Genomic DNA, 7,210 nt, shown 5'->3' on the forward strand with positions numbered 1-7,210 from the left:
GGACAGCTGTCTTTTGTAGTGTTTACCCATTGCTCAGGCTTGTTTCATTTCATTTCAGTTTCATTTCATTTCATTCATTTCATTTCATTTCATTGTTACATTTCAGCAAGTCTGTCCACCAGATGCCTGTATCTCTGTCATTTTATCAGCATTAGGGGCACGCCATGAAAGAAAACACAGTATGGGAGAAATATCCATTTCAGGTCCGTGAAATGTAGTTCGGAACGTTATAAGGACGTTTTGAGGATATCCTGGGATGTGACTTTGGCACTTTACCGGTAGTCCCACGGACGTCCCAGAGATGATAAGGGATGTCCGAAGGACGTTTCTAATGTCCGGAGCTGAACGTTCTGGGGACGTCCACAGGTCGTTGTTGGTTTACTGGGTATGGCCGCACATCTGCCGAGAGATACTCTGCTTTTAACTTGTCAGGTAAGTTGGGCTTATCAAAAGTCAATGCAATGTTCCTGGTGGTGATATATTCACCATTCTTGCGGATTTTAATTTTTCTCACGTCGATGACATCCTGGTCCTTTAAGTTTTCTAGGATTTTTTCCACAGGCACGTCAATCAGTTCTGATACTGCGATGACGCCCCTGCAAGTGTTCAGTGTTTTGTGCAAGGAAGCTGAAATCTTTTTACCCATCATCTCATGTGTGTTTAGAATGCGTTCACAGTCTATTTCGTTGGTGCATTTTACGAGAAGGTCGCCAGATCTCATGCGTTTGATTTCAGTAATGTTCTTAGACAGTGATGCCACTGCTTTCTCAATGAAAAAAGGGTGACATCTTTCCCAGTGGTGAGCTTTTCTCTTTCTCTGTATCTGAAGAAGAAAGTACAATGTATTTTGAAGTGAAGTGTTTTGTTACTGTCCTTAAGGCTTCGGTCCGTGGACGCTTTGCGGCCACGATCTCAGTAGAAGAAGAATATGAAGCATGTAGGTTTGATGTAGTATTCCGAAAAAGTCACCCGTATTTCATGCTCATACATAAGGAAAGGTCCCGGAGTTTGACAATCCATCAGGCAGGGCTTGACCAAGACCCCGACTGCCACCGTTCAAGGCTTCTACCCTTGCCTTTCATCCCCTCGGCACGGTACGGATAACACCTTGGGACTGGGGGCTAGGCTCCGTGGTGGCGCCACTCACCAAACATCAGCGTACGCCCTTCTTAGACTTGGCCAAGTGAACTAAGTGCTTGTCTGACATTTTTAGCGCTGCTCAACACATTTGCCACCAGCGAGCAACTTGTGCTTTCCTCTTTTAGTGCCTATAGGATTAGACACTTCGAACTCGTCAAAATACAATTGTATCACAATTTCGGGGCTTTGTGCGTCCTTTCCAAATACCCTGTGTTGTTTGAAAAGCTCCTCATCACAGAAGTGGCTCCGAGATGCCGTGACTTTCATAGCATACATCGCGAACTCTGGAAATCAACTGGATCAGTTCAAGAATGGGAACATATGCATAGCTATCTGCTTCGCATGTGCCTGGTATCTGCGGCAGCCTGACAGTGGATGGTTCTACAAACCCCAAGCTTCGTCTCCAGTGGTTCTCTCTTTCACGCCTGCTATAAATGATCCTCATTGAGTTTTCACTGACTTCCGAAATTTCATTTTTGTATCTAAATAACTATTCAACCAAATCTTCCGATATCTCACTGATTGTGGACTCTGGAATTTGCCGGGCTTCTTTCCACTTGAGCAGGAGAAAGGATAATTGATCAACAGCGCTCCACATGCTTGGTTCTTCGTCAGAGTGTCTTTCATTCCGAATCTCTTCCTCGACGTCGCCTGAATAATCGCTGTCAGCGTAGTCCTGCAAAAACGGTCGACCGCAAAATCTTGTTGTTCAGTGCCAGTGAAGAAATGCTTGTGGTGTCTCCTTGCATGTTTACTGAAGGAAGCATAACGCTTGAAACTTTGTGCGCAGCCCTCGAGACTACATATCCAGCCTTCCTCACTGATGTATACGAAAGCGAAATGGCGAAAAAGGGACTTGACAGATGCCCAAGCTCTTGCATAGCATTTTGTGCAGGTGTATGTATTGACCTCTGAAATTTACAACATAGGTTGTAAAGTTACAACATAATTTGTTGAGTTTCATAATTAACTAACAATTAGTGAAAGTTCCACATGTTAACTTGAACTTCAATAGACACAGGGACTCGCATACTTTGGTACCGGCACAGTCACAGGCACAGTCAGGAACGTCAGAACAGGAGGGGGCGGGCGCAAAGCTCCGGTCTTGCCCCCTCCCCCTTCCACCCACCAACTCCACCCACTGACGCCTATCACTGGAATTGCGAACTCTGCGACTTTCAAAAATCGTCGACGGCACGGCGAAGAAGGTTGATAACTGACATAAGATGCAAGTCCTGGCTTGATGACGATAAGTTTACCTATTAGTACGCTGTGGCGACTTTTTCGGGAGTTTTGATTCAGTATTTGGCACGTTGAGATGTTTCGGACCGCACATGTCGCTGGACGGGTATGCTGTAGCCAGAGAACAGTGACGAAATAGAAATATATGAAGACTAGTATGAGAAATGGTGAAGTAGAGACTCCTTCAGCAGGACAGTACTGCAAGTTAAAGCATGTAGGAAGACCAGCTTACCTGGAGGCAGGTAAATGATGCATTCACACTGGTATAAGCTTGTAACGGGCAACGTTAATTTCAGTCTGGGGACGACGAAGCAGGTAACAGGACGACGGGTCCAGTGTGTTTTTTCCCACCTGTCATCTGCTTCGTCGTCCTCTGTCTAACATCTCCTCTGCATCATGCATGCAGGTTCATGGTAACGAGTATGGCGGGCTAGAATGCTGTGCTTCTGTGCGCCTCGCTTTCCTTTTAGTCTCTCCACAGTCTAATCTGTAGCTTAGTGAAAATATTGTAAAGAAAAACCAAGAGTGTGAACAGGATGACTTCTGCTCTCCTTGTTGCATTATACATGCCGCCTCATTTTGCACAGGTGTTTCACCAGGATCGGCAAGATTTCATTGATCTTGAGCCGGACGAAGTGATTACCAAAAGCTGCAAAAATCAAGATTGCTCACAACTCCCAGATCACTACCGCCACCACGGTAAATTTCGGAATTCGTTTCATAATGTGGCTCTTTTAGTTTATATTGTTTTGAGATTTCATCATTGTAGCATATTACTTGAAGGCCACGTCAGAAGAGCAGCACGCAAGATTTTGAAGACGCAGCACCTCTGATGGTCCCGGGCCGACAGTAAAGCACTATTTCTGAAGCCTATGCACCAATTACTGCATGGTTATCAAAGTGTGCAACTTTTGTCTAAGTATCAGAACAAAGCTTACTTCCGGCAGTTTTATTGTTTTGAGTACCAAGTGTTGACATTTTTCAGGCTTGTAGCTTCCCTCGAGACAGCGCACACGCCGCTGCAGGACCCGGGTGATTATAAAAAATTCGTCCTTCCCGGCTTTGGTAACCAAGGAAGTGTCTTGTCAAAGGGTACTCCCATAAATGGGAAAACAAGACGCCACATCCTTTCAGAGCTGTTTCAAGCGTGTGTCAAAATCGGGTGGTAAGCTTAGTCTGCCACCGCTGCTAAGTATGCTACTCGTATGCTATCAGCATTATGATTTCTTTTGCTTGTATCTATATCTTTTTACATTAAAAAAAACGCCTTTTTCTGTTCAGGTTTCCGTCTCCATGCCTATACGACAGGGCGCTTGATCTAATTTTGTTGAAGTGCCCCCACTTGATGGATACTATTGGAACTAGAGGGGTACGTTTGTTGTTCCTTACTGAGGAGTCATTTAATAGGACGCTGTCAGATTGATACTTCTGACTGCTGTAGAAGTTACTTACTTTACTTATGCTTCCTGTATCTCGCGAAACTTTGTTTATCTTAGCAATCGTGGAAAGAGAAGCTGAGGCGAAAGTTCAAAAATGAAAGAGCGAAGCTCGATCCAAGTGAGGAGGGAGTGAGGAACATTCGCGAAAAGCATAAGCAGAAGACAAATCCCTGCAGAAAAGGAGAAGATGGGCCAGCACCAAAGATTGTGCGCTAAGTATCCCGCATATGTGTGTGTACAAACCCTCTCATTCCCATCGTGTTATATACAGGGTGTCCAAACTAACGCGCACAAACGGTTTAAAAAAAAAACGATGCGCTCCATGTAAATGAAAACCGCTGGGTGTAAACGCAAGTTGTGTTCCCGAACCACCTCTGATATTCTCATTGCGCATAACTAACTTGCAAACTTTGAAATTTGTCACTGTAGAGCTAAGGTGTAGATTGGAAAGTTGTAGAGAGTGTTGAGAACCGCCATCGCGACCGTTTCCGTCTATGTACGCCCCCGGTTGGCGTTTTTTCCTGCTGACAAAGAAAGCGCGCGATATACAAGAACGTACATTGTCGCGGTACCCAGGGAGCCTTCACATGCGCCTGTAAAATAGTGAATTCACTCGATCTGTGCAAATGACATCTACAGATAAATTGGGACAGGCGATTGGTAATATTACCCTGCCCTGCAGTGTTCGTTCACGTAAAGCGTCCTGTCTTCGCTAAAGTAACCCCCACTTTCCTTGTGTTGCTTCGGAGTGTTCTGCAATGCATAAAATGAGTTGCTGCGAAGAACGAGGTACGCTCGTTAAATGGGAGCGCGTGCCTCTGAATGGCGTCCCCTTCGCAATGCCCTCTGCTCTTTCACTGGGGCACAGCAGAAAACTTCACATAATAACGTGGACGTGGGCCCGGCAGACCCGGTGGGACGGGGCGGCGGGATGCGTTCCCCGGGCGCTTTTGTAAATTTGATTGTGCGGCGCTTACGTGACTCACTGAAATAACAATAAAAAATGCATGGTTCCTCTTGATAAACTTCCTCTTGGAGGGCTAATTTAGATTCAATGTCATGCTAAAAGTCACTTTAGTGCTCCTTTAAACCTGTTGGTGCAGTGTTAGTCGGGGCACCTTGCATAAATAACCACATGCAATGAAGTATGGTACAGCTATTTGTGCCGTCAGTTATCATTCACTTCTACTGAAATTGCGGAATTGTAATTTTGCCCCCCACCATCTCCTCCTGAAGTTGTCTGGGCTGTGGTTAAGAGCCTCCTCTCGTTGCACGGAGAGCAACGGCGCGCTAAACTAGACACGCGTAGGACAGCAGGAAGACATAAGAACGGTATTTTTCTTGCAAAATGGAGTGACGTCGGCAGATTCTATCTGGTAGCATAAACGAGCGAGCTTAACTGGACACATTTCGGGGCTGTGTTGTGATATTTCATAAGGATAAAGCTAAAAAGACGGAATAAATCCATATCAGGATGTGACAAAAACGTAATAAGATTAAATGTCGTGGACCGTGGGCCTTTGCCGAGTGTACGTTTTATTACAACTTTCTGACGTTGTTACCAGGACATTCTGTAGATGCAATTTCAGGCCAGAATTTTTAGTGTACCACCTGTATGCTGCCATTTGCATTGCACCGACTGACACTGTTGCTTGTCTATCGTCTTTTCAAAGAAATAACAAGCAGTCTTCTGGCTGACCTTTCCAGGATCGTTGAATACGTTCTCCCTTGTTACCAATTGAAATCACATACGATCCCTTCGCACCAGTCTGATTTTAATTCACACGAAGCACATAACTTTATTTCAGAACATGGACAACCTTGGAATTGAAGGTGAAAATGGCACCACCATACAGCAACACCAGGAATGGTTACTAACATCAGCGCCCGAGGAAACGGACCACTACAAGGAAAGTATGGTGGTTACAGCAAAGGCAAGGCAAGAACATATCAAGTCCCTGACAGTCCAGGAGGCGCTAAACATCTTTCCATTCCTCAAGAGTCAGACAATAGTAGTTGTTAGTATTCCTTGTCACGGGATCCTCAATGAGCTCTTTCCTCAGTTACAACAATGTGTATTCTCTGATTCCAGGCCTTATTGGAGTTCGAAATACAGAGAGGAAACTGGTTATGCCAATCCCGAGTGGGTTGACGACCGTAACAACCTTCATTAATGAACAGGAAAGTGAAGAGGATATCACTATTGTACAGTATACAGGTAAGCGTAATTCGTTTTGCATAAGTACTACCGTGAGCATTCAGGGAACACCAAGTGTGTGGTAAACGGCCTCGCACGCGACTTGTGGCGGCGCCCAGTGCACGATTTGAACAAGAAATCGGTCGAGAGCGGCGATGTCGTGTTTTAATGTTACTTTTATGTATTTGCGACCTTCTGCATGGCGGGCACGAAGTCATTTACCCTCCGCTCGGTGTTTACGCTCATAATGCTCACGGTAGCACATCCACAAAAAAAGTCATAGTCAGAAGCGCACAAACACACACGGACGAAGGCACGCAGACGAACAACTAGAACAGTGCGCTAGTGTTGTCTTCTGGCCTTCGTCCGTGTGTTTGTGCGCTTGTGATTATGAGTTACCTATACCAACTAGCCCACCGTCTTTCATGGCTGTATTCTAGGCTGTATTCTTAGCTTGCACAGCGCATATACTGATGTACGTCTGAGTTTTGACATGGTAGCTACTGACAACATAGTTTCTGAAACATTCAACACTACCCAGTACCAGATGCGTTATCTATATTCGCCTTTTGTTTTCTGTGCCAAACAAATTGATCTTACCCCACACAGTCATGTCACGGCAGCGAACACAAGCATATTCGTGTGTTGGGACACTTGAACTCTTTCTTTTTCTGACCGCATAGCATGGTATATGCACTTACAATATTTATGCTGAAGTCGTAAATGTAAAACCAATTGCCGGCTCGCTTTATGACTTTCAGATGACACAGTTGCTGCAATTGCGCTGCGCTGTGGAGATAGCACGGATACACTATTCACTAAGGTGTGTGCTATTTATTTCAAACTTTATTTAGCAATGGAGACCCACAATGTCACCTGCTTTCATTACCATATCTTTCTTTGTGCTATCCTGTGTAATACAATAATTTCAAAGCGACGTCCTACCGCTTCATCCAGTCATCCTGGAGAAACACCGCAGCTACGAGCTCTATGTTGACAGGCAGCTGGTCTGCGCATGTGACGGAGCAGCACAAGCCGTTTCTGCTTTTTTGCTACCTTTTGGATTATTAACATAATCTACCCTATGAAGGCACTTAACACATTAACATTTATTGAGATACCGCTTGCTGGGCTCTCCGAAACAAAACCAAGGGAAAAATGTTTGGAATTCATTACCTTTGGAAACCATTAT

The 7,210-nt window shown here is 44.9% G+C and overlaps 3 long non-coding RNA genes across 3 annotated transcripts; 2 read left to right on the top strand and 1 right to left on the bottom strand.

Annotated features, from left to right (window-relative positions):
- Nucleotides 1-2,013: 2,013 nt before the first annotated feature.
- Nucleotides 2,014-2,823, bottom strand: LOC135372216 (uncharacterized). The gene is made up of 2 exons (XR_010415880.1): nucleotides 2,615-2,823; nucleotides 2,014-2,493 (listed from the first exon to the last, which is right to left on the bottom strand). It is a non-coding gene; the product is annotated as an uncharacterized LOC135372216 (long non-coding RNA).
- Nucleotides 2,776-3,457, top strand: LOC135372217 (uncharacterized). The gene is made up of 3 exons (XR_010415881.1): nucleotides 2,776-3,081; nucleotides 3,166-3,282; nucleotides 3,368-3,457. It is a non-coding gene; the product is annotated as an uncharacterized LOC135372217 (long non-coding RNA).
- Nucleotides 3,458-5,637: 2,180 nt separating this feature from the next.
- On the top strand, nucleotides 5,638-6,863 carry LOC135372207 (uncharacterized). The gene is made up of 3 exons (XR_010415876.1): nucleotides 5,638-5,839; nucleotides 5,914-6,039; nucleotides 6,780-6,863. It is a non-coding gene; the product is annotated as an uncharacterized LOC135372207 (long non-coding RNA).
- The last annotated feature ends 347 nt before the right edge of the window (nucleotides 6,864-7,210 follow it).

Source organism: Ornithodoros turicata, unplaced genomic scaffold (assembly GCF_037126465.1).
Source record: "Ornithodoros turicata isolate Travis unplaced genomic scaffold, ASM3712646v1 Chromosome131, whole genome shotgun sequence".
Classification (NCBI taxonomy): Eukaryota; Metazoa; Arthropoda; class Arachnida; order Ixodida; family Argasidae; genus Ornithodoros; species Ornithodoros turicata.